Raw genomic sequence first — 27,817 nt, forward strand, 5'->3', positions numbered from 1 at the left:
GGCATTTCATGGAAACACAGCTCACGAACTGGGTGCAGAAATGGCCAGTGAGTGCAGCTGCCTCCAGTTCAGGACAGTACTGTATTGGAGCACTTTCTATTAGAAGAAGGCTGCTTTATTTTTCCCAAAGTTCCAATTTTACTTTTTTTCTTTTTAATAATTTTTATTAAAAGATTTTCACAGAAGTAAAAGATAAACATGAAATGATATAAAGTAAGATTAAAGAAAAAAGAAACAAAAAGTGTGAATAGTAGTACAAATAGAAAAACAGAAAAGATATACAAAGAAGCGACTTCCGATATTTACAGCAGTTACAAACTTATTATCTCTCCTCCCTCTTTAAAGTTACATAATTCCATTTCTCCCATATTCAACCCTTTTTAATTAGCAAATCCATAAATCACAGTTCATTTTTTTCCATTTTCAGCTTTTAAGTCCATTAGAGATTTCCAGTCTTAAAAGTACTTGTTGCCTTATCCCTGATCAAACAAATCAATTTTGCCATTTCTGCAAATTCCATCATCTTCACAATCCATTCCTCTATTGTGGGTATTTCAGTATTTTTCCATCTTTGTGCATATAATAATCTCGCTGCAATTACTGTGTACAAAACCAATCTTCCATAGGTCTTTTCTAATTGGCTATCCATAAGTCCTAGTAAAAAGAAGATCTGCTTTCATCTGAATATTAATATTTACAATTCTTTGTATCATTATATTGTATCCAATATTCCTTTGCTTTTTCACAAGTCCACCATGCATGGTAAAAAGACCCTTCATGTTTTCCACATTTCCAACATTGATTAGAAGTACCTTAATACAACTTGAATAATTTCTCTGGTGTCATATACCAACGGTAAATTCTGTAAAACAAATTTCCAATTTTTCTTCCAGCTACACAATATCACTCTGATCTCAATATTCTAGCAACAGAAAACAGATCTATGATACATTCCCAATGTATTTGGGCCAATAGGTGCATTTCAGAAGCACGAACACAAAAGCCAATCATGGAGAATATAGCCAATCATAAATCACCCATTAGTACAAGGTAAACCAATGAAGGGAGTCTCTACTACCTCAGCTTAATTTAATCTTTTATTGGGCAATAGGCATACTTCCAAACAAAGATGGTTGCAGCCACAATTTTCTAAAGAATTTTGTTACCATTTATATCCGACTCAGAAGTGTTCCTGGAAATACGGACAATACTCACAGCTCATGCTGGGTTCTGCAGTATGCTACCTCTCATTCAGTGCCCTCTGGGCAGAAAAATAGGATACAAATCACATAAATGAGAATAAAAATGTTTTAAACAAAGGAAGTGAAATAAATTACTTCAGGTCAGGTTGGGCACTGAGTCTGGCAGGCAGCAAGGGAGAGGTAGCCATGCATTTTTGCATGCATGGGCATCATTTGGGGGACCAACAGCATATTATCTAAATATAGCACAATTCCAAACCACAAAATAAATGTGCTCTATAAAAAATCTAAGACTGTGACAATAGAATAATAATAGATTACCAGTATTCTCGGCATTTATCTATTAGCCTGCCGCTCTAGGCCATCAAAGCATGTTGCTTTGGACAATAGTTGGACTAGAACCTTTCCATCTAGAGAGAGACTATGCTGATATCCAGAGGCAATGTCTTTCTATAATTAATGATGGGAAGGTGGAAGAGATACTGACAACCAATACAGAGGCAGTAATAGGCATTGAATAAAGATAACTTGACTTGAGCCATGAGTTCATTACTGGCATTTCAGAGAAGAAATTTGTACTACTTTTTACCAAATACAACTGATGTAGTCTATTTAAATACTTTTGCAGTCAGATCTTCACAGTTAAATCAGTATCACCTTTATTGTGCAATGTCAAATGTTCCCAGTGACAACTGTGGAATTCTATCTACTAAAAGACAAGCAAAACAAAGCATAAATTAACTAACCAACTATGGCTATAAATATTTGTAAGTGTAAATATCATACCTGACATGGCAGGAATGAATACAGGACAGCAACAACCAGTGGCAGTTGTTTACTGCCTTGAGTTTCAGTCCAAAAGAATATAAAAATCAATCAACCAATCAATCTATCTATCTATATTGTATAGCATATCATTCATTACCTGCAACATTGCCCTTTCTATCTGCAATTTAAATGCATTGCGGAAAACATAAAAAATCAGGGGAGCACCTGAATTTGGGATTGAACATTCTTCCTCAAGTATTATTTACTCATACATTTTAATTAACTCCCAATAATACACAGATATGTTAGCTTAGCAGATACCTAGTGACCCTTAGCTGATTTTCTTTTCAGGAAGTCATTGACAAAGTCTGTCAGATCCCTCTGAAGTGGTCATAAAAGCTTTGAAAGGTCAATGATATCAGCAAACACAAAGCAGAGATGACTCAGACACAGATGACAATTGTACAATATAAATTATTAGTTTCCAGTGTTGTGAATCTTCATTTTCCCTCCAGTAAATCAGCAAAAACTCAGAGGCTGCTAAATACATTAGTAGCAAATTTAATTTAAGATAACTTTTGATATATATGTTGTATTATCTGGGTCATGGGGAAAGGGTAAGAAAAGAGGCGTGGAATAATCAGCAGTATCAAAGCTGGCAACCAGTTAATTAGGCTGTCTTGAATCAAAAACAAAGCTAAAAAGTAATCTCAGGAACCATATTTTGGATAGGCTAAAACGAACAAGCGTAGGTCTGCATTATGCACATGTCTTCACAATCTACTTCTTCAAAATAAACAGCACTACACTGCAAAATAATGTTAGGAAAACATCTTGTCGCTATAGGAGACTACTGACTATCTGCAAATAACACTAAGCCATAATGTAGCAGTCAATTCACAGATGTCAAATTTATGCACTCAGACATAGCTAGCAGTCTGTAAGCATTTCCTCCAGTTTTCAATTAATTCATTGTTACATAAAAACCACAACGTAATTTTTGAAATAAGCCAAGTTTGATTTATGGCTAATCATCCTGACTTGTCCCAATAAGCCATCGTTAACAGTACCCACAGCTTAAGGCAAATGGGTGGTTAGTTGAAAATGGAAGCAGATAGTTCTAAACTATATATTATGGTTTCTCCAGAGAAAGAAAGGGGAGAGGCATGAGCACAAAAGGCTGAGCACAGAGAATTCTGATTTAGTGTTAAGTAGGAATCAGGCAAACAACTGCAGAAACAACCTCATTTGGAAAAGGTAACATTTCCTTTGGAGATGGATAATATTTTTAGAGGCCATCTCCCTGCCTTTATAGTCTTTCATTACTGAAAAAACAAGAGTGGCAGGATGGGAAGGGACCTACACAACCCCGTGGTTGTAAAGAAACACAGACAGAAGAGCTCCATTTCTGGCCTTACTATTTACAGCCATGCTTACTGTTAACCAAGGACCTCTTTAGTTTCCTGTGGGAACTTAGCCCTGAGTAATACTGGCTGGATTTTCCACGATGTCATCACTTTGCCTAATAGTCAATACCATAAAAAGCTAATCGCAGCCTGTACAAGCAGATAACTTAGCAACTCAGAAGTCCAGACAACTAATATGCAAGAGAGCTTTATGATATGATCACCAGAATTAAACATATCAGAGTTCCACTTTACTTATCCAAAAAATATAAACTTGTCTATAAAATGACTATGAGTTATCTGTTATATTGTCTTCTGAATCTTTTCCTTTTCAAAGAGGATATAAGCAAAGTTCTGAAATTAGATACTAATTTGTTAATTTACTTTTCAGTACAGCTAATTAAATGGGACAGCTATTCTAACACAGAAACTATGGATATCCAAAACCAAGGTTCGGTAATATAGATGAAAACCTCTGCACAACAACTCTCATAATTTACTACCACTAGTCATACTGGCTAAGGTTAGTATGAGGGGATGTCCAAAACGCCTGAGAGAGCCTGCTCCTGCTCAAAACCAAATGGCAATTTAAGACACCCTTAAGAAGCAGGTCCTATCAGACTACAAATAACCTCAGTGCTGATGTTTTGCTCCTCCTTCTCTTGGCAGATTTCCAAAATGATCAGCTTAGCTATGTGCTTGTGATAAATAAGATACCCAGTGCAAACTCACCAATCTACCTGACTATTAACACTGCACGTACAAGAAAGTCAACCTGTATGTAATTACAGTAAGTCAGTTTTCATATTAAATCCTTTGGTTGCTTGATGTTGCATCATGTATTACCCTAGGTTCCTCTATTTAGTGAACACTTTCACTCCTGTAACCTCTTCTCACATTTCAATATAGTACATGTGTAGAGTGGGAAAGTAAAAAATCAGGGAGGAGGGTTAGAATAACTCATTCACACCACAGTGCCTCTCCGTCTTCCATCAAACTCCCCGTAAGGGTTTGGGTTTGACACTAACTCCTCAATAAATTCTATTTAAAAAATAAATCTAAATGATATTTCATAAGCAGTTCTCTGCACACAACACTCATTGTGGAAGAAATTAACACAGAATGAAACAAGCATATTTGGCAGCTATAGCTGTCTGTTTGCAAGAAATAACAGATATATGATCAAACTGAGATGTCACTTAAACATGGAAGCTATCTAGAACACAAGTAAAAGAGTCATAGTCTTTGCCAAATACTCAGCAGACACAACTAATGGGCTGACACTTTATAGAAAGCTACATGAGCCAATGGTATTACAGCATTGGCTCATATAGCCACTTCTGGTATCAGGAGCTGTTCTACACTTAATTAAAAATTGAGATTTCCATTATATATTTAAACATGTAGCAAGGTTCAGTAATATGTGATGGAATATTTCATGGAAAGTTTTTCACTTCTAGAAATGGATCATTTTATAAAATTAATGTATCATAAAGAAATAGAAATCAAAAGAGAGGTTCATGTTTCATTTTCACTATGAAAACCAGAATTCTAATGATAATTTTTTTCAGATGTTTATCTCTAAGAAGCACAGCTCAAGCATGCTAAAATTATATTTACTAAGTTTAGAGCCTTAATCACTTTTGTTTAGTATCTAACCTGATATGCAATTCACCTGCATATTTTACAATGTTTAATGATATAACCTCCCACCCAAAAATCCAAGCAAATGAATATATCTGTAAATAACATTAAATCAAAATTGAATTCACCATATTGATCACCCCTCCCTCTTGGATAAATTATTATTGTTGGTCGCACAGTCAGCCAGATGTTTAGACTGGATTTGGCATTTTTATCCACTTATCGAGTCCTTCCCAAGGACTTGGGAAAGGCAGATGTTGCTGTTTGATGTTAAAGGTATTGTCGCAGGATGTAAGCTGTTTCAAGTAAAACTGCCTTTTGCAATTGACTGATGGTGATTTTGTCAATGCCGATGGTCTTCAAGTGGTACTCCAGATGTTTTGAGGTTGCACCCAAGGTGACTAATACTATTAGGTACTACCTGGGGCGAGGCACTTTCTTTTGCCACAGTTGTTCTATTTCTATTTGCAGGTCTTTGTATCTTGTAATTTTCTCCAGTTCTGGGTTTCACTGCCGAGAATATACTTGAACCTGGTAAAAATGTTAAAATAGGACTGGAGAGGCCCAGGTTCAAGTATGTCCTTGGCGATGAAAGTCAGTCGGTGACTTCAGGTATTTTTAAGGAATATAAAATTAATTCAATTTTATTTACAATGTATTTCAATAAGTTAACTAAATGGATTACTATCAATTTAAATCAGAACATTTTCCAGGAAACCCTTGTAAATGAATAAGCTTCAACTCTTTGGCCAGGGAATTATATTCTTTGTTACCATACTGCCCTACAAAGGCTGTTCAGTGTGAAGGGCAGAACCCATGTCTTCTTTTTAAAATAAATTTTACTAAAAGTTTTAAAGAGAGCATAAAAATTAACACAAAATAATACAAAATAGAGAAAAGAAAGACAGACACAGACAGACAGAAATGCAGTGAGAAGTAATAAAAAGAAATAGAAAGAAGAAGCTTCCAATTTTCTCTGTGGCAAATGTAAGTATGATTACAAAATTATCTCTTACTCTATGGTTACAAGAAAAGCTCACTTTTTTCTATTATCCATTTTTTTTTCAAAACCACAAGTCATAAGTGCATTTTTCCCCTTTCATGCAAAAAGTCTATAAGGGGTTTCCAATCAGTCATAAATGTACATATTGTCTTTTCTCTGATCAAGGAAGTTAATTTAGCCATCTCTGCAAGCTCCATCATCTTCACCAACCATTCTTCCATTGTGGGTAGTGTCAAACCTTTCCACTTTTGAGCATATTTGAGCACCCTGATAAGACGGAGTGGCTGTGGGTACGGGGAGCCTCAAGATCTAGGAGTTTGTCATCTTTGGTTCTTGATGGGGTCGCACTATCCCAGACAGACCCAGTGTGTAATCTCGGGGTCCTCCTGGACTCACGACTCCTGCTCAAAGAGCAGGTGGCAGTTGTGGCTAGGAGGGCCTTTGCACGACTTTGTGTTGTGCAGCAGTTACGCCCCTGCCTGGATCAGGAGGCCCTCCGCATGGTCACTCATGCCCTGGTCACCTCCGGGTTGGACTACTGTAACACGCTCTACATGGGGCTACCCTTGAAGAGTATCCAGAAGCTACAGCTGGGGCAGAATGCGGCGGCGCGGACAGTTCTCAATGCCCCTAGGAGGGCACATATAACACCGCTGTTGCATTAGCTGCATTGGTTGCCAGTTTGTTTCCGGGTCCAATGTAAGGTGTTGGTCATCACCTTTAAAGCCTTTCATGGCACAGGACCAGGTTATCTGAGGAACCGCCTCGCCCCAGCTATTTCAGCCCGCCCCACTCGGTCCAGCAGAAGAGGGAGGTTGTAGACCCCACTGGTCAAGGAATTTCGATTGGTGGGGTCTAGGCAGACAGCCTTTTCTGCTGTGGCTCCTGCCCTATGGAACATCTTGCCTCCCGAGGTCCGGTGTGCCCCCTCCCTCACGGCCTTCAGAAAAGGGGTTAAATCCTGGCTCTGCCAGAAGGCCTGGGGGCTGGATGGGGGCTCGCATCTGTGGAGATGGCTGGTGGGGTGATGGGTTGGCCCCCCCCAGCATCTTGAAGGTTTTAGGGCTAAAATTTATAGGGGGGTTTTAGGATATTTTTAATGCATGTTTCTATTTTTAATTATTTATGGATTTTAGCCATTGTTGGAGGGATTGGTGTTTTTTCCTTTTTTGTTATTGTGAGCCACCCAGAGTCACCCGTTGGGGGAGATGGGCGGCATACAAGTTTAATAATAAATAAAAATAAAATATAATAGTCTTGCTGCAGTTGTCATCTATAAAGACAAAGTTCCATGACTTTTTTCTAGTTGCCTGTCCATTAGTCCCAAAAGAAAAATCTCTGGTTTCAGTTGTACTTTAACCTTTAAAATCTTCTGAATTAGTGTATGTATTTGTATCCAAATTTTTTGGCTTTTTTACATGTCCACCAAACATGATAAAATGTCAGTTCATGTTGTTCACATTTCCAGCAAAGATTCTTCACAATTTATCTGGTGACAAATACCAATGATACATCATTTTATAAAAATTCTCTTTAAGGTTAGAACATAATGTAAATTTCAATCCTTTCAACCACATGTTTTTTCATTATTCCATTTGTACATTGTAACCAAAGTTTTTAGCCCATTTTATCATACATTCTTTCACCTGTTCTTCTTCTGTTTCATATTTCAACAAAAGTTTATACATTTTAGCAATACCATGTTTATCATTAATACATAATTCTGTTTCAAACTCAGTCTTTACACTGTTCAAAACCATAAAATCTTTTATCCACTTTAAATCTTTCTGATAATTGTACATAAGAAAACCATTGACAAGGATATCTTTCTATTGTCAAATCTTTTCTTTTTATTTTGCCAAATTAACCATTTATGCTTACTTATCATTTCTCATCTATAAAATGTTTCTTGCACTGAAAGCCACAAGGGTGCTTTTGGGCAAAATCTAAATTTGTATTTATTCCATACTCTAAGAATGGCCCTCCTGACATAATGATTTTTGAAATTGACATTCACCTCAGCTTTGTCATACCATAAATATCCATGCCACCCAAATCTCAGATCATGTCTTTCTAACTCCAATAACCTTCTATTTCTTGCAACATCCAAACTAAACAGCAGGCAGCAAAATATAATTTCAAGTCTGGTAGCCTCAATCCTTCTCTTTCCTTTGCATCTTGTAGTACCTTAAAAAGAACCAATGTCTTTTGATATATTTCCATGAGGTTGAGCTCTGTAATAAATGAAGAATAAAGGGGGAGTGGAAACCCATGACCTGAACCTGCAAATTCTCCTAGATTCCAGAGGACATGGAGAGAAAATTTAAAATATGCTAAAGTTTAAACACAAGATGTCCTAACGTTTAGACTAAATACATGAAATTACAGTAAATGAAACCAATGGAAACCACTCCACACAGCATGAATTGTTTGGTCTTACTCAAAGGCTCAATATGCAAAGCATCTTATGCTCCGGGGCAGACAGATCTTCCATCTGAAACTGTTAAAACCAGGACATCCTGTTAGTGGGGTCTGTTTATTCATAGCCTCTGAGCTGTGTGAAAAATGAGAGCTGACAGAAGAGCAATACAAGCAGTCTGTGTGCTGCATGGTAGAACTGCATGTGCCGGGGTTATACCATACTGGGAGATCAAACAAATTTTCTTCAGAACGAGCATTACAGTTTTGGCACATACTTAAGGCACTAGTCTTGTACTTCCCTCTTCTTCTCATTTGTTATATGCAATAATCCAGGAAACACACACACAAATATTTTTCCTATTACTCTGCTTTAATTATGTCTAAAATATTGAGTCTGTAATCCAAAGGCAAGAAGTTTCAAGGCTAGAAGTTTCTATGAAGAAGATTAAGAAGCTTCTTTGGTGATGTTACTCATCCCCCCGAATCCCTCCCCCTGCCTTCTTGACTACAAAAGATGATAGCATCCAGCTGTAACACTGGCAAATCAGATTCAGAATCTATGGCTGATTCAAGAACAGCCAGTTCAAACTACTTCAGTTGCTATACATAGCAAGCACAAAGAGCCAGGGACAACTAAAACAACAGTAGTTCTATAACAGAAAAGCACATTTGGAGATTCTGTTTGACATACCCAAGCTACAAGTTCCTTCATTACGTTGCTATTTAAATGAATGTAAGTCTCCATCATGCTTTAAAAAAATAAATAAAAGAACTGAAGAGCCATTTTCACACTAACTTTCTCTTTGGTTAATAATTATATTTTGCCACACTTACCTTGATCCTTGGCCCTGATTTGTCAAGGGGCCCAAACGATTTTTTTTTCCTAAGCCCAATGTGTTTTTTCAAAAAGGACACTTTTTTGTCCTAAACAGGCATGAGCCTGTAGGTGAATGAGAATCAGAAATAATTCAGTGGATGAGGTTTAAAGGTACAGGTAGCTCTCAACTTACGACCACAATTGGAATTTCTGTCGCCAAGTAATGTTATCATAAAGTGAGATGTCACATGGCCACATCACTTAGCAATGTTAAGCGAATTCTACTGGTTGTTAGCCAAGGACCCATCCTAATCCAAGCTATTCTGAGCTTGGTCCCTCCCAGCCCCGAGCCTCAGTAGGGTAAGGGACTGGTTCCAACTCCCCCCACTTGTCTATCCCCCACTCATCTCTGCCGTTTTGGATGCCCTGCACCTCGCCTTGTGGAGTGGCAAGCAGCCCCAGAGCCATGCAGCTTTGGGGCTGCTTGCCACACCCCAGGAAGCTTCAGCTCCCCCAGACCAGTCCCAGCCACAATCGCCCTCACCACCCTGCACTCCAAGACCCCTGCCGGCCTGTGCTCTGCTGCCCCAGCTGACCTTCGCCGTCTTCTTGCTCCCGCTACTGAGGCATGCCCGGCCTGGCCCTTTGCACCAAGAAGCCCTTCTGTGTGATGCCGGCAAAAGCAAGCTGACACAAGCAAGCCCCTTTATTATCATTGCCCAGCAACACGGTAAAAATAAGGATGCCAGCCAATGGCAGGAAGTGGTTTTGCCTAAGCAGTTTCTTCAGCAAATGCTTCCTACGTGTGGCTCCCTGAGCCAACCTCTGGCGCTTTCCCGTTGGCCAAAACTGCTTCCTGCCTTCCCCATTGCCTGGCATTCTTATTTGCACTACACAGGGTTGGCTCAGGGAGCAACATGTAGGAAGCGGTTGCTGGAGAAAACGCTTGCAAAGGGGCTTCCTTTTGCTGGCTTGTTTTGCTGGCTTCGCACAAAGGGGCTTCTTGGTGTGAAGGGCCAGGCCGGGTATGCCTCATTAGCAGCAGGAGCAAGAAGACAGTGAAGGTCAGTTGGGGCAGCAGGGCAGAAGGGGTCTCGGAGTGCAGGGTGGCAAGGGCAGCTGCGGCTTCCTGGGGGCTGGCAAGCAGCCTCACAGCCGTGCGGTTCTGCAGGGTGGCCAAAAGGGCAGGGATGGGGGAAGGCAGGCGGGTGAGGGGAGCTGAGGTGCCCCTGCGGTCGTAAGAGTGGGAAGGCTGCCAAGTGCCTGAATTTTGATCATGTGACCATGGGACGTTGCAACAGCCATAACTTCGAGGTCCAGTTGTAAGTCACTTTTTTCAGTGCAATCGTAATTTCGAACGGTTGCTGAACAAATGGTCATAAGTCAAGGACTACCTGTAAAAATTCAATTCATAGATCTATGAATTTTCATAATCTAATAATCAGGGGCAGATTTGTAAAAGCATCATCAATACAGAGTCAAGGGAACGCACATAATACAACAAAAATAAATAAATAAGCAAACAACCCCAGTTTAGGGATGTCTACCAACTCCATTCTTAAGTCCTTTAGCTTGATAGAGTTAAGTGTGGGAAGAAAAAAGTGGTCCCTGAAAACCCCAAACATTATTACAAGATTTCAGTTTGGGACTACTGGAGATTGTGAGGTTCTTTTGTGAATCTCCATGGTTAAAAATGTAAAACTAATTATTTTGTCAACAGCAACTAAGATGACAAAATCAGAAACCATAAAATACACTGAACACTAAGAGATTTTACTTGCTTCTTTAAACATGTGTTAATTATTTATCCTAATGAATAGTGTAGATAAAAAAGATCTCCACAGAACAAATGCTAAAAATATATTTTTAAATCACTGTTTCATATGTTCTTCTCTTGCAACATCCCCCTTAATTCATTAACACAGATGTATTTAATATGAAAGGAAGAATAATGCAAGTTCAATCATCTGTAAATGCATGCTTGCAAACTGTTCCAATATTCCATATTTCTGTTTAACTAAATGCGTAGGGCTCTAGTTTAACATATTTGTGTAATAAGCTTAATTTCCAGGTATTAAACATTTTAAATAAATCTTTCAGATTACACAATCTGTTTTGAATCTTAGCATTCTCATTATTGGGAAACTTTGTAAAATGTATTCTAGAATACTTATAACACTTTAAGTAAAATATGCTTTTTTTACAGAGTTGACTTGGACAGATTTACAGCAGTTACAACAACTTTAAAAGGGTAGTGGTTTTGTATAATTAATTGAAGATCCACCAAAACTGATAGAGACAGAAGGCAGAGAACCTGCCCCTACCAATGGCTACATTTCCTCGGGGGAGGTGACCGAGACCAAACACATGTGGATACACAAACAAAATGCAATTTGACAGAGGGGCAAAGCAGAGGAGACATGGCTTCTAGAGAGGACTCCCAGGCCAGATGTTTTCTAACCCTAGATTTTTTTTTTTAATCCGTTCAATCATGTCTGATTCTTGGAGACTGCCTGGACAAGTCCCTAAAGTTCTCTTGGCAAGGTTTTTCAGAAGTGGTTTGCCACTGCCTCCTTCCCAGGGCTGAGAGAGAGTGACTGGCCCAAGGTCACCCAGCTGGCTTCGTGCCTAAGGCGGGACTAGAACTCACGGTCTCCTGGTTTCTAGCCTGATGCCTTAACCACTACACCAAACTGGCTTTCAAACCCTAGATTACATCAAACAAATAGTGCATGCAAATAGGACATACAATCACCTAAATGGAGAAATTTACTAAAAAAGCATCCTGGCTTGATAGTATTCTTTTATAACAACTTGTTTTTACTTCTTCAAGGGATGACTCTGATTTATTTATTCTTAATAAATGGCTACACTGGGTCTCCATTTGTAGTTACTATACCAGAAACCATATGGAAGATAGTAAGAAAAAAACTATAATTATAAAAAGGCATGCAGCAAAAAGATGAAAAGCTACTGGAGATATCATGGAAGCAAACGTGTATAGGTTGTTATGAAAACCCTCACAATGAAGGCTTATTTCTTATTAATGATCTTACCTCAAAACATGGAATTTGTCTGTTTATTGGATCTGTGTGCCACCAGTTTCACTTACCTCATGGCAGCTTACAACAATTAAACCATAAGAAGTTCAGTGATTGCAGGAAACCTAAAATACTTCCACACCTCTCTTTCTTGTGCTTTACTGAATGCACACCTAGGAAGCCAACCAAGGCCTGTGGCATATTAGCTGATAATTAGACCACTTACTGAATAGCTCTCGATAATGTTTACTATATTTTCTTCCCCACCATTTGGTATCTGCATAACATGTGTCTTCACTGAGTCAAGCACTGGATCCCTCTGTTCTTAACGGCTAGCAGATTGTTCTGTTAGCAGAAAAATGTTTTCCCTCTGCCTCAGGGATGCCAAAAAAGATAACCATATTTTTGTTTGACTTGACACCAACCCTTCAGAAGTGGACTGAATCTGTGATTTTTTTTCAGGATTCATTGGACCAACGAGCTATTCATTCTATACCAGGCATATTGCAATCATCATAGCAAATCCAGAAAGCTTTATCTTCAGTAACCACTTTGACCACTACTCACAAACATTAATTATACCACTTCATGTGCTTCCTGTAAAAAAGGTCAGAGAAAGAGAACCTTCAGCCTAGGAACTATATGCAGTTTGGCAGTTCCTATCAATTAGGTTCTAAAGCTTTTTTGTTCAGCCAGCCACGAGCAGCATCTCTAAAAGACATGGATAGAGCATGATATACAGTAAGGCATTTTCCCACATAAGAGTTATAGCACCAAAAAACACACTGACTGCATGGCTGGATTGCATTGCACTCAATTAATTTCTATTTGACTTAGCTAGGAAAATGTTTTAAAAAATGAGAGTAATGGTGTTATCTGCATTCAGGGCCCACCTGCTTATCAAACAGTAGTTGTGAGTCCAGGGAGGATCCCCAAGTTGGGCACCAGTCTCAAATGAGGAAAGGAGACCCCATCCAAAACCAATGATGAAAATGTTTCTGACTCTGGGGGATGGGCAAACAGCCACAGTTACTCAGTCTTCTCAGGACTGAGCTGCATTCTGTTCCCCCACAGCTGTACTTAGAAATGAAAGTGAATGATCAAAGTAATCTTTCCCCACCTGTTTTAATCAGATTTACCCAGCAATCAAGATCAAACAAAGTATTTTCAACAAATGGACTAGACTTAGTGAATTAACTATATTCATCTAAAGCCTTCAAGATGTTGCTTTCAATTATTTTTACAGCTGCAGATGAGTGAATGGAGGCAACTGGAACACAATGAGGATCAATTTTAGACATTAAGCCCAGGGATCTATCAGAACGTCAACTACACAGCTACTTCACTTTTTGGTAAACAACTACAGGTGCTGGTATTCTTTTTCAGTAATGCTCAGAAAATCTTTCATTCTTGGGTATATGCATGTATCTGTATGTGCATGCCCAGCTGTCTTTTTCACTGCTTTTATAAAACTATACAGATGACATTTCATGCACATAAAGTACACTCACGCCTTGAAAATCAGGGAGTCATTCTGATGCTCCACCAGTAAAAGGCTATAAAAAAGAATGTGTTTGTGCTACCAGAGCTCCATGAAAAACTACCTAATTTTAACCATTTATATTCACAAAGTTGTATCACTTATTGGTATTTATGGAAAACACAAGATCTTATAACTATCAAAAGCTGTGATGTTTTCACTATTGAAAAATCAATGGAAAGACAGCATACACTCATAAATCCAGCCCCAACTACGATCTGTGCACATATACTATCAGGGTCTTGAGTTAGAATAAGAAAACAAACTTTTTTCTTGTTCTATAGAGCAGTCTTCTCCAAGCTAATGTCTGCCAGATGCAGTGGACTACAATTCTTATGAAAGCTAGTTAGAACAGTCCTAGAAAAGCTGCCACAATCATTCTGGATTGGGTGACAGAAGTTAGATTTGGAAAATACAACATTCATATACTGAAAAACATTTGAAGAATATACTAATATATATAGTATTCATCCTATCTCTCTATCTATCTATCTATCTATCTATCTATCTATCTATCTATCTATCTACCTATCTACCTATCTACCTATCTACCTACCTATCTATCTATCTATCTATCTATCTATCTATCTTCTATCTATCTATCTGATGGATTTCTACTAGTTGTGTGCAAAATGATTCATATTTAAATCATTTCGAGTTCAGAATGCTGCAGAGTATTCCAATAATATTCTGACCATTTTGGAAGGTTCTGAATCAAAACAGCTCTGTTTCAAGCTTAAAACAGAGTGCCTTTTCAAGCTTGGAATACTTCTAGCTATTTTGAGTTTAAAACATTTTGAATTTAATTTGCACACACTTCTTTTCTTTCTACTTACAGTGACATGTAGCTCCTGAGAATATGGGGCAACTCTATGTAGCATTTCACAATTCATTTCCAACAGCAAATTGTACAAAAGGTCTGTAACAACTTCCTGCTACCTATTTCTATAAATCTGAATCAAAGCTTTTGCTAAACTATTTGTAGAAACATTCTATTGGCATACTCAAAATATATTCCTCTTCTGCTACTCTCAGGATCTTTTTGCAGGAATTATATGCAAGTCCCAATTAATCAGATAAGAATGTAGTGGTATCTAGTAATATTATTTAACTATGGTGAATTTATATGGTTAAAAGGGCTTACAGGAAGATTTTGAGAGAGAGTCTTGTATTTTTCTGTCAATTTTCTCTATTCAGTGCTTAATAAGCTGTCACATACTGATTAGTTCCTTTCTACAACCTTAACACAAAAACAGGTATTGCTTCTTAGAAACTCTGCCCATTAGCAGATATATTTACAAATGAAAATAGCTGGTCTATTTCCACCACAATCCATCTTAAGGATTTTACAATTGAACCTTTTACCTAGAGATCAGAAAAATGCATTTTCAAATTTTAAAAAATCCTCACATCTCATGCAGTTGGGTAAGATCCAGATTTGATTTATTATCCCACATCTATAGTACAGAGAGCCAGTCTGGTGTAATGGTTAAGGCACCAGGCTAGAACCTGGGAGAGCGGGACTTCTAGTCCTGCCTTAGGCACAAAGCCAGCTGGGTGGACTTGGGCCAGTCACTCTCTCTCAGCCCTAGGAAGGAGGCAAGGGCAAACCACTTCTGAAATCTTGCCAAGAAAACTGCAGGGACTTGACCAGGCAGTCGCCAGGAGTCAACACTGACTTGAAGGCGCACACAGAGACACACACAAAGTTAAACCTGCTGGCAAGAAAGTTACATGGATACTTCTGTGAGATCATCCAGAGTTGAGTTTCAATTCCACATTCCTGACTTTACTATAAGTTGAATGAAATCTGAAATAACGGAAACGTACAAAGCTTGAGAGAGCCAGTCTGGTGGAGTGGTTAAGGCATCAGGCTAGAATCCGGGAGACCGGGAGTTCTAGTCCCGCCTTAGGCACAAAGCCAGCTGGGTGACCTTGGGCCAGTCACTCTCTCTCAGCCCCAGGAAGGAGGAAATGGCAAAGCACTTCTGAAAATGCCAAGAAAACTGCAGGGACTTGTCCAGGCATTCACCAGGGATTAAGACTGATTTGAAGGCGCCCCCCCCCCTCCACACAAAAGGTTAGAGAAAGTAGCAGGGTAATAATTTCATTTTTCCTTAATGAAATATACAATAAATACAACATTAGTATTTATATCTGTAATTCCTAGTATCAACATGGAGGATAACAACAGAGTTGATCAAAAATCCCCAGCACCATTTCAGTGCAACCACTGAAAAAAGTAGCACCAAGAACAGTAGGGCTATATTATTTGCTGCAGCTCCATTAAAAGAGTTTCCACAGAGCAACCAAAGCAGTTCAGTACCAGAGCTGAAATGGATTTTGAAACAGAGTCTATGCTAGAGTACACATTTTTAAGAAGGCCACTACCACAAATTCCCTTTTTCCCCAGACCAAATATATTAACAGTCTATTATTCCTTTAGGTTACATATACAGTAGAAATACTTTCACTTCTTCTATTTAAAGCTTCACTGTTGTGAGTTTTGGCCTGCTCAGCGCAAAAAAAGAAGTCAAATACTTAAACATTCCAGTTGTCATGCCAGTAACTATGGAGAACTTGCCTCATCTCATCTTCCTGGCTACAATGAAGGAAAAATGTTGTCTTGAAACGGGATTAACGGACCTTGTTCCAAAAGAACATGTATTCAACTCTTACAACTCTTTCACAAGTTGATTAATTTTCATCTGCATATGGCATATTTCATATGGGAGAATGCATGTTACACTAAGCCATTAGATTGGTTAGTGACAAACACCCCTGCAAACGGTCTGACAAATAACAGGTAACTGTAATTAAATTAGCCAAATTTAGGGTAATGTATGAACTCAGAAATCTAGCTTCATTTGGCTGGAAGAAACCAGGCAGATGAAAACATCACTTGCTTAAGATAAAATTCTGTGCCTTCTTACAGGCATTAATAACTCATGCTAAGCCTGCCTAACCAAACTGGCTACCTCATTAGCCATAACCCACTCATGGCCAAAGCCAACAGGTGTACATGAGCACATTCGTTGCTAAACCAGCTGTATACCTTAGAGAATTTAGGAGGAATTGAAATATGTGAGGTATGCAGAGATAAAAAGTATTCTATTTCCCTAAAGTTGCACATTCCAAAAACTAATCCAAATATTTACAGGTTGTCATGTACAATACAATGACAATCACATAGATACAATATGGGGGGGGGGAGAGGAAGTATTCTTTTCCCAAAAGATCTACTCACACTGTTTCAGGGAATCTAGTTATTTATTCCCAGAATTACATGCACTCCATAACTGCAGTTGCCTATAAGGATTCCACACTTCTTCTAGACATCCTAGGAGCTAGAAATGTTTTTTCCAAATCTAGGAGAGAGAATACCAACTGAGTTCTCCCTTGGAAAGTTTCACCTTGGCAGAATTCCATATGCTGTGGAAACTTTCAGATTCTACAACGCACTCCAACCACTCCCTTGTGATTGTTCAAAAACTGCAGTTGATCCAAGAGTATTATCTAAATTAGGCATCAACTGGTTCCAATGATAATTTGTCATGTTAGTCCTTGTAACCTAAAAGGGGGGTAGGAATTGGGCTATAATCAGCAAAACAAAAAAGTGACTCTCTTATTTTTAGTGCACTATCTCGCTTCTCAAACATCTACTGGGATATAAAGGCAGATTTATAATCTTTAGCTGCTGCAACAGTGTAAATTCCAAGGGAAAATATGAGGAAACTTCTACCATGGGCTTTTTCAGATTGGAAAGTGTGGGTAACCAGAGTTGTATAGCAGAAAACACCATCAACAGCAGTAGTAGCACTTCCACCATTTTCAAAAATAAAGCTCAAAAATATCACCCAGAGAAATCTGAAAGAAATTCTTGAGCATACTGAGAATAAATTAAATGAACAGGGAGATGACAGTGGCTAATACTCTATTTGTAGGGTCCGTGCATTCTGCTAGCGCTAATGATTTTTCTGCTGTTTTTCCTTCTTTTTCCACATAAAGTAGCTTGGCTGACACCACACTTCAATGACATCTCTGCTTAGTACCAAATGTGACTGAAAACAGGGAAATGAATAAATGTTTGCTTGCCAGGAGTGGAGGCGGATCCTCTTTTCTTGGCTGAGCTGATGATGGTTTCAACAATACTTTCTCTTAGCAATATGGTAACCAAACTTAAACCTCTTAGTAAAGAGCAACTTCCAAGTTATGCAAGAAAATAATATTGCGAATTCCTTCTTAGAATACATGTATGATGAAAATTCTCGCCCCAACTACTCCAAAGAAGAGTTAGGCATCTCAGGTTATCAAAGGATTTCCTCATCCTTTGAGCTTCTAATTAATATTAAGTTGAGTATCAATGTGTTCCAGATTCCAAATTACTTTTTGCTTTCTAGCTATCAAATGTCCAGCAATCCTCCTGATATGGTAGCATTATGAGACAGGTTAAAGAAAAATCAAGCAGCTATTCTTACCATGGCTTTTGTTACACACCGAGATATACCAGTTTCTTATAGCTGATACATGAAACACAAGCACAGGGGAGGAAGGGGAGTTGGAAATTACGTTTTTTAGACATTTATATATGAGTAGAAAGTTTCTAAATGACTATAACATACTTTTCATGTACAGTTATTAAATAATAATTTGGCTATACAGCAATCTGATTTCTTTACTGAATATAAAAAACTAATTATAGGATGAGATATTATTGGGTAAACACATTCATGCAAGAGATAGATTAACAGAGTTTTGTAAAGGAAATTATTTAGTGCCAATTTGCTACTTTTGCATTTCAGTCAGCTAGGACACATTGAGGTAGGGGCTATTTTGTTTGTTTGTATCTAAGTACAATATAATAAGTATATTTCTGTCACAACTACAACTCTGTGAGGGTTAATCTGAGAGAGAAGGACTGACCCAAAGTCACCCCGTGGACACTGACTGTGAAACAGAACATGATTTACTGGTGTCACATTCGTGGATTTAATTTTCAAAACTGAAGAGAATGAATATGCCAGCTAGATTTGACCTGAAGGACACAGTCAGAATATAAGATTGGTGTGTAAGGAACAGATTTAGTATATGTAACTTACAAAAAAAGAGAACGTGAGGAACTGTAAGAGCTATGAGACACTATGAAGCCCCCATCCCTGCCCCAAATTCTTAAAATTTCAAAGAGGAAAAGATCCAGGTGGTTTTCTATCATGGTAGCTCAGACAGAGAGGATGAAGAGCAACAAGAAGGACACAGTATAATTGAATGCAGACCATCATCAATTAAGAAAGGACAAGGAAAAGCATCTTAGTAAAAAATACAGGAAACAAAAAGAAAAGAAAAATACCTTTAAGAAGATCAGAGAAATCACAGGCAAGTGTACAGCTAAGATTCTTTGGATACTCCTGATGTAATGCAGGCAAATACAGTGAAAGGAGATGAAAAGACTATATGGAACCACTTTACAAAAAGCAATAGGCCAGCTGCCAAATAGGAAAGCATGAGGCACAGGAGGAACACCACTGGACTGCTGAAAGCTGCAGGAGAAGAGGCAGTTAAAGTGCTACTAGCAATTTGTCAACAAACACGGAACAAAACTTTATGGCCAAGGGACTGTTAGAGATGGAAGTCTGGACCTAGACCAAAGAAAAGATATGCCAGAGAAGGTGCTGATTACTGAACCAGTGCACTATCCAATTCAAATCTTTATTGGCATTACACATTAAAATACAAGGAATTAGCATATCGTAAGGATAACAGCAAGAAAACAATACTCAAAGAAAAATTTGGTTACATTTCCTTTTGAACACTTCCTCCAAGAATTTAGCAATGATTTCGGGTATAGCATCACAAAACAAATACCGGCAGGATGACGCAGGATCCACATCATTCAGTGGGTATTTACACTGCAAGGGTCTTAAGAGCAAATCATGCCGAAGAGACACAAATAAATGGCAATTGAAAATGATATGATAGATTGTATCTGGGCTGCTACAAAGACAGAGCCTGTTGTGGATGGGAATGCGTTTATACCTTCCAAGGAGCACCTTAGAAGGAAAAGCATTCACTCTAGCCAAGAAAAAGGCCCTTCGCTGGGAAAGTAACACGAGATCATTTAAATAGTGCGCCATTTTGCCCAATTGATTTTCTATACCAAGCATGGCAGGGGAACATACACGAGGTTGAGCTGGTCTGAGTTTATGGTATTCTAAATCCAGAAGTCTTTGTTTAATAGTGCTAAATATAAAGCTTTCATCTGAAAGGTATAGGTCCTCAATTGCAATTGCAATCCCAATCTGCTTGAACTTGGATATAATATGTCGCGACCACAGCGAGATGTAATTGTCTTTATTGAGATATGACAGCAGACTTCGAGGGGCTGCTCTAAATAAGATTCTAAGCCAATATTTAATGGTAAATATCCAGGCTTTAGTTTCGATTAAACTTTGACCCATTTCTAGGCAGATTATGGGATAAGAGACGCAATTAGGTGCCCCTAAGAGCTGCCTCAGAAAGGAAGCCTGTATACCTTCCACTTTAGCGCTAAAAGCTCTCAACCAAAGAGGGATACCGTAAAGTATTTGAGAGAGAGATTTGGCTTTAAATATCCTAATTGCTGCCGGTACAAATTGATTACCTCTTGTAAAATAAAACTGTTTGATCAGGGCGGCAGAACAATTGGCTAAGTGGATTGACTTATTATGATGGGTTACCCAAGAAAGATTAGAGCTAAAAGTTATGCCAAGATATTTAAAAGTTTTGACTTGTTTAATTTCTGTACTGTCCATAGACCATCTTGCCAAACGCCATCTTTTAGCAAATATTATTACCTTTGATTTGGAAAAGTTAATGGTAAGTGAGTTACTTTGACAATAATTATAGAATGCCTCCAAGTATCTTTGTAAGCCCACCCTCAAGCAGGAAAGAACTGTGGTGTCATCAGCATAAAGTAACAATGGAGTAGGAAGACCACCAAGACTGGGCGGGTGACCATTAACTAAACTAAGGGAGTGGGCCAAGTCGTTCAAGAAAAGATTAAAAAGGTGAGGAGCAAGGACACAGCCCTGCTTAACTCCCTTCTGTGTAGGTATTCTCTCTGTTAAGTGACCCTTAGTCGAATATTTAACTTGACAAGAGGTGTCTGTATGCAGTTGCTTTAGTAGGAACAGCAACCTCGGGTCTATTCCTTGTTTCTTCAGTTTAGTCCAGAGTACATCCCTTGGAATTGAGTCAAAAGCGCTTTTAAGATCTATAAATGTTACAAAAAGCTTTTTCCTTCCTAAATTCAGGTATTTTTCAATTAGGAAGTTCAATCTGAGGCAGTGGTCAATCGCAGAATTTCCTTTGCAGAAGCCTATCTGTTCTGGCCCGATTACATCATTTATATACATCCAATCTAATAGTCAGTGTTCAAGATGTTTAGTGTAAAGCTTGCCTAAAATAGATAAAAGGCTGATTGGACAAAAGTTACTGGGCTGATCAAACCCACCTTTCTTATAAATTGGAATTATTATCGAATTGAGCCAGGTGTTCGGAATTTTGCCATAATGATCAATGAGCATGAATAAGGAAGCCAACGGCTGGGCCCACCAATCAACATATTTTTTAAGTAGTTCAGCTGGGAGCCCGTCCGGACCAGGTGATTTTCCCATTTTTAGATCAACAATTAATTCAATGATTTCGTCTGTGCTCACCGGAGGCCACGGTGGTAAGTCTAAGGCAATGGGATCATCTTCCTCATTATAGGGAGCTACAGGGACATCATACAATGTTGAGAAATGTGCCACCCATTGCTGAGATGTAATAGCAGGGGTGGCAAAAGAGGAGTTATCACTGGGATTACTCGAAGTAAGTTTCCAAAAGGATTTGCTATCCTTGCATTTGATAGCCCTTTACAATTGGTCCCATTTACCGTGAAAAAAATTTTTTTTTCCTAATGATAAAGTCTTGGAAGCTTTCCTTATGTTTTAAAAATTCATTATATTTGCTAGAGTCCCCAGCCTGGCATAGTTCTTTAAACATGCATCTCAGTTTCTTTTTCCGGATATGACATTCTAGACTGAACCAAGTGGAAGATTTTGAGACAGCTACCTCAGCAGGTTTAGCTTTTAGACTACATTTGCTAATTAAGCAAGAAAAGATAGAAAGAGCATCTTCAACCGAGGTCGAGTTAATTAACCCACTCGCAAGCTGATCATTGGTTCAGATCCAAGTAAAGTATGAAAATCTTTTTCTAAAGCTGCAGACCATTTAATTCTTTTAAAGATATTATCAGAGGCATGACTATCATAAAGCGATATACGCTCAAAGTTTGATAAGTTACATTTTAAAACTATAGTCAAAGGCAGATGGTCACTTTCAAGGCGGCGTTTGATGGTAAAATAGGAAATATTGGACAATAGGCTATACAAGCAAAGCATATAATCTATTACACTTTGACCCCTTACGGAGCTAAAGGTGCACCCCTTTGAGTCAGGGAAGCAGCTTAAACCATTCAAGATTATCATATTGTGCATTATACAAAGGTCTAACATCTTCCTCCCTACGGTACTAAAAGCTGCATCACTAGATGAGCGGGGTAAGCACAAAATCGGTGGTAAAAGCTCTTCATCATCAAAGCCTAGCCTTGAGAACCAATCATTAATACTATTTCCAATTCTAGCGTTAAAATCACCAGCCATAAAAAGTTGATCTGCAGGAAACTTTTTAGTTAAAAATGAAATATAGTTAAAAAGCTTGTCCCAATTGGCAATATAGTCACCACCTTCTGCAGCCTGGGGTAGATAAACATTAACAATAATAAGATTCATAGAAGGTAATACCAACCTAAGTGCAACCAATGCACTAATTCCTCAGGCAAAACAGAGTCAAATATATGGAGACAGAAATGCAAATTAGATGTAACATCAGATGGATACTGGAGAGAGGAAGGTAATTTAAAAAAGAAGCTTGCTTTTGCTTTATTGACTACAGCAAGGCCTTTGATTGTTTAGATCATGCCATATTGCAGACTACAGCTTTGTGAAAAGAAGATATTTGCCCTGCTCCAGATTTTCTGATTGTTTCCCCCATATCTTTGCTGTTGAATGTTCTCAAGGCTTCATGGGGGTTGTCCAAACGAACGAACACCATCAAAGTTTGGGGCTAGATTCATTTATTTCACAAACAAGTATCCAACGTGTAATATGCCAGTGCAGAAAAATTAATCGAGCCCTTTAAATTGAGTAAACAATCGCACCATTTTCAGCTGCAATAATAGCTATCAAATACTTCTCGTAATTGGCAATTTTTGGTGTTCCTGTAATCAGTCTTATTTGCATATTAAGGCTAATGAATATTGCGTAATATGAAATGTGTATAAAGGCTAATGGCTGCACCAGAATCTTTACAATGAACAAGAAGCTACTGTACAAATTAAATTTAGAGAAACAGAGTGGTTCACAAAAGCGAAGAGAGTGAATTAAGGATGTATACAGTCTGTTTTATTGGAGATCAAAAACACTAATATTTGAGATAATCCAGATGACACCATTTTGTTAGGTGAAAGTTTAAAAAAATAGAAGAATTCATTACCAAAGTAAAGCTGTAAAGTGAAAAAAATCTGGGTTAACATTATAATTAAGGACTCAAAGCTAATCTCAACCAGCATGGTTATTTCTGGAGAGGAAACATCTCAAAGAATAAGGATGTGATAAGAGCATAGTTAAAACAAGGGTTTTTCCAATAGTAAGGTAGGGCTATGAAAGCTGGACACTGAGAAAGAGCAAGAAAAAGAAGATAAGTGCCTTTGAATTATGAATTAGAAAATGTTATTAAGAGTACTATGAGCTACAAGAAGACCAAATCAAAATCTGGACTACCTAAAAACGGATTACTGCCTTGAGGCAATGATCACCAATCAAATACTTTGGGCATGTGATGTCTGTGGATGAGGAACTAGAAAAACAATTCTGCTCGACAAGGTTGAGGGACTTAGAAGAGGAGAAGACAATAGTTAAGGTATATAAACGGGATCAAAAAGATCACTAACATGCCCCCAGAAGAGCTACAATATATTATCAAGAACAGGTTGAGATCAGTATTTCTTCATACTGTACATGACAAATATAGGTTGAGCCCATGGGACCTAATACACTCTAAGATTAATTAGTGTACAGTTTATAGTTTTGCTTTTTTGTAATCTGTATCCTGAGTGTTTTAGTAAATGGCACACACCTCTTAGTTGGTGGGGTACAGGCAACAGTATGTTGGCTTGCAAGACAGTCTCTAAATTAGAGATCCTTGCTCAGAATAGTGTAAACATGCTTTGGGGTAAAACTGACCTTTCATTGTGCTTTTGGAATATTGGCCAATGACATGGGTATGACTGCATGTAGCCCAGATACAAATAAGGCTGATAGCCTAGCCTACTCTTTTCTTCCTGTCAAGCCCTAGCAGCTTTTCCCGACCAAGAAGGCTAGATTCTCACAAAATCTTATTAACCAGATTTATTGAAAGGAAAAAAGGGCTTAGGTTGCAGAATCTTGGAAACTGCCTATGTGTATCCCAGCACCTCATTTCTAGTAAATTAAAACAGAGATTGTTTGATCCTCTTGTTGGCTGGGTTTTGAAGCAGTGGGGAGGTTGCTGTTTGCTTCCTGATACAGTAAGAATGTATAGAAGTTCCGACTTGTAATATTTTGCAAACCATCATCCTCTTTCCTAGGCTCTGAGAAGTCTATTGCATTTCTCATACTAAGCAACTTTTAGTGCTACGTGGAAACTCAATTGACCAAAGCCCTAATGGGCAGTAGCGATCAACATCTATGGCCCATCTGGTAGTATCCATGGCATACGGAAGATTGCAAAGCAGAATGTAAAATGAGTAAATAATAAAGAGATTGATTTAAGAAATGAAATGAATAAAAAAAGATATGGTGTGTGCCTTTGACGCTAAGAGAAAGGAGAAGATATAACAGATTTGAAAGAAAGTGGGCTGATCTTTTGGAGTAAAGCCAATGAATACATGTAGTGAATATGGGTAAAGTGTAGACAAAGAGGAAAGTAAAAGACATTTTATTCTCAAAGCAAAGAAAAAAAAGCCCCCATTAGGAAGAACTATTCCCACTTCTTTAAATCTTCTACTGTATTTCCCTTATTTCAAATAAAAATACCTACTCTTACCTCTGCATAATGAAATTGTTCAACTTTTAAAAAACAGAATAACAAAGATACAATAAAGACTTCCTCAGAAGGAGCTTACGTCCTGGTGATCACAGGAACACATCCACATACCGTGTTTTGGCAATAATGTTGAAATGGTTTGCTATTTTTCCTTTGGGATTTTTTTCAACTTCCCAGTCTAATCTAAAACCCCAAGATTTCCAAGTAGTCTCCCAACCAAGTACTAACTGAGGCCAACCCTGCTTAACTTTCTTAAGATCCAACCAGACCAGTTAGCTGGTGCTACCTGTGGTGTAAGTGTAATTAACGTGCACATTTTCCAAGAGGCAACTATCAACTGCCAAAAGGCTTGAGCAGTAGTGGAACCGCAGAGGAGTTTGAACTGCCTGTTTTTACCAAGTCACTGACCTACAGCCAAAGAGAGAGGAAACAGGTGCACTCGATCAACTCAGCAAGCAGACCAGCAGTATATAATGCCATTAGAAAAAGTTCTGCTCTAGCTCAGTGATATACAAGCTTTAAAATGGGGAATGCTTCTATACCAAGATATTTTTCATGGAAACATTTCTCCTATTAATTGAATTTTATAGCAGATCCAGCTTCAAAAATCCAAGACAAGTTCTCTGAAATTTAGTTTTCTGACCCTAATTGCCCTATTTCCATAAATAATAAATTCAATAAATTCAAATAATAGTTTGTTTTATATCTTGTTGTGAGAAAGAAATTTAAACATGGAGGAAAAGAGCTCAGTAGCATAGTCTGGGACACACACATGGCCATCTCTAACAAATAGTAAACCCTACATAAAGTAACTGAGAATTATCAAGGACCAAAATACATACCAAATTCTATGATATGATTCCTGATATAGTTCATATACAGTAAAACTACAGTGAATGACGTAATTCAGTCTGGACTTAAGCGTGAATAAGTCTGGATCCAACAAAATATAATTTTCTACATCAGAAATCACTAAAGGCAGCAGAAAGTTATGTTTTTATACCTGTTCTTCTCTTTTTGACACAGAAGAGAAAGCAGCTTGGAGCTATTTTGAGACAAAAAATTGTCAACTGGGTGACAGGAAAAGGAAATTCTGCTGACTGGACTACACACCTTGCCTACCTCTGGCTTTAGCCTCCAGATCATTTTTATTACTAAAAAAGCCCTAAAACAACAGGTAGAAATTGGTAAATAGGTTATCTTTGAGTAAAAAGAGTGCAGTACAAATGTAATGCAGTAAATATTGAACAACATCTAGTAAAGGACTTTAGCTTTATTTTTTTTCCCCTCAAACTCTCATTTCAGTTGATGCTTCTGTCTTCCACAGATTATTTATCTGTTGAATGTATATGCTGACAAATCCAAACAGACTTTTAAAGGCTTACAATTAAACATAACAGCATCACCCATAAGAGGCATACAATGTACAATAAATATTAAAACAACAACTACTATAATGAATGTTATAAATATTTAATTTAAATATTAAAATATCAGCAGCAAAATAATCCACAAATAAATAACAATAAATGTTTCCTATCAAAAATCCAAGTAATATCTCCATCAATATGACCATCAGCCACCAAACAATTCTGTTTTCACTGCTTCCCAGGAGGTCTGTACTGTGGGGGAAAGTTTAATATCTAAAGGAAGGCTATTTTGCAAAGGTAGTACCATTACAGAAAATTATCACCTCCTCCTTTCATCCCCTTTAATCTTGTGAAAATGCAGGGCAACCAGGAGCCTCTCCCTGCTTGTTTGTATTGGACAGATCAATCACTCTATAGTTGAAGAAGGTGGGTATGGAGAACTAGGTAACAAATCACATACGGCTTTCTAAGTCTAAACAAGCACTTTGAATTGCATTTAGAAACCTATTGGTAGCCAACGAAGCACAGGTGTGATAGGCCGCTACTGATTAATACCTGCCAGCAAACTGGCCACAGCATTCTGGAACAACTGAAGCTTCTGGGTGTCTTCAAAGGCAGCACCACATAGAACACATTGCAATAGTCCAGGCATGTGGTGGTAAGAGTTTGAGTTACTATAGTGAGGTCCTATCACTCCAGGAAAAGCTGCTACTGGTGCAATGGTCAGAAATGGGCAAAAGCACACCCCACCCCTGCTCCCCATCCCCCCACCTATAGCTTCTACTTGCCTTTCCAGCAGGAACCTTGAGTCCCCTGTAATGAACCTGCTTTGTGAGGGCTAATCCCCTCACTGACACCACTGGAGCTGACTGAGTTCCCTGATAACAAACAATGACTCCATCTTTCTTGGGTTCAGTTTCTGCTTGTTTTATCCCATCCAGATCCTAATGGCCTTCAAACACTGGAACAATATATTGATGATGCCTAGCTTTACCAGGGTGGCAATGTAAAACTAGATATCATTAGCAATTCATAGTGCCTCACCCTGAACTGATGCATGATCTCAATAGTTTCATATAGATGTTAAATAACATAAGACAGAGGACTGAAATCTATGCACCCCACAACTGAGTAACTGCTGGGCCACCCTCTCTACCCCTATAATCACTGAGTGAAATCATCCACTAATAAAAGAATGGAACTACTGTAACACAGTGCTTCCAATCTCTACTCTTTGCAATTAGTCAAAAAGGACATTTTGGTCAATCTTACTGAATGCAGTCCAAAGATCCAGAATAACTAAGAAGGGGCTGCTACCCCCATCCAAGCCCTGACAGAAGTAATCCACTAGTGCAAGCTTGTTCAAGCCTGAATCCTGACTAAAATGAATCCAGAAAACCCACTTTTTCCAAGGCTGCCTCCACATTACCCTCTTAACAGAT

General features: G+C 38.3%; 1 protein-coding gene across 4 annotated transcripts in view; it reads right to left on the reverse strand.

The window, feature by feature from the left end:
• Nucleotides 1–27,817, reverse strand: part of LOC103065989 (uncharacterized) — a 112,722-nt gene that overhangs the window by 62,277 nt on the left and 22,628 nt on the right. Inside the window, exon 1 of one of the 4 annotated variants that reach the window (XM_007434730.4) lies at nt 19,190–19,327. The exons of the other annotated variants lie outside the window; for them this stretch is intronic. The gene's annotated coding sequence lies outside the window, so the exon portion shown is untranslated. Of the gene's footprint in view, nt 1–19,189; nt 19,328–27,817 lie in introns of those variants that run through there. 4 annotated transcript variants of the gene reach the window in all.

Source organism: Python bivittatus, unplaced genomic scaffold (assembly GCF_059951505.1).
Source record: "Python bivittatus isolate LINGU-HERP-01145 unplaced genomic scaffold, Pbiv_v1 ctg000480_np1212, whole genome shotgun sequence".
NCBI lineage: Eukaryota > Metazoa > Chordata > Lepidosauria > Squamata > Pythonidae > Python > Python bivittatus.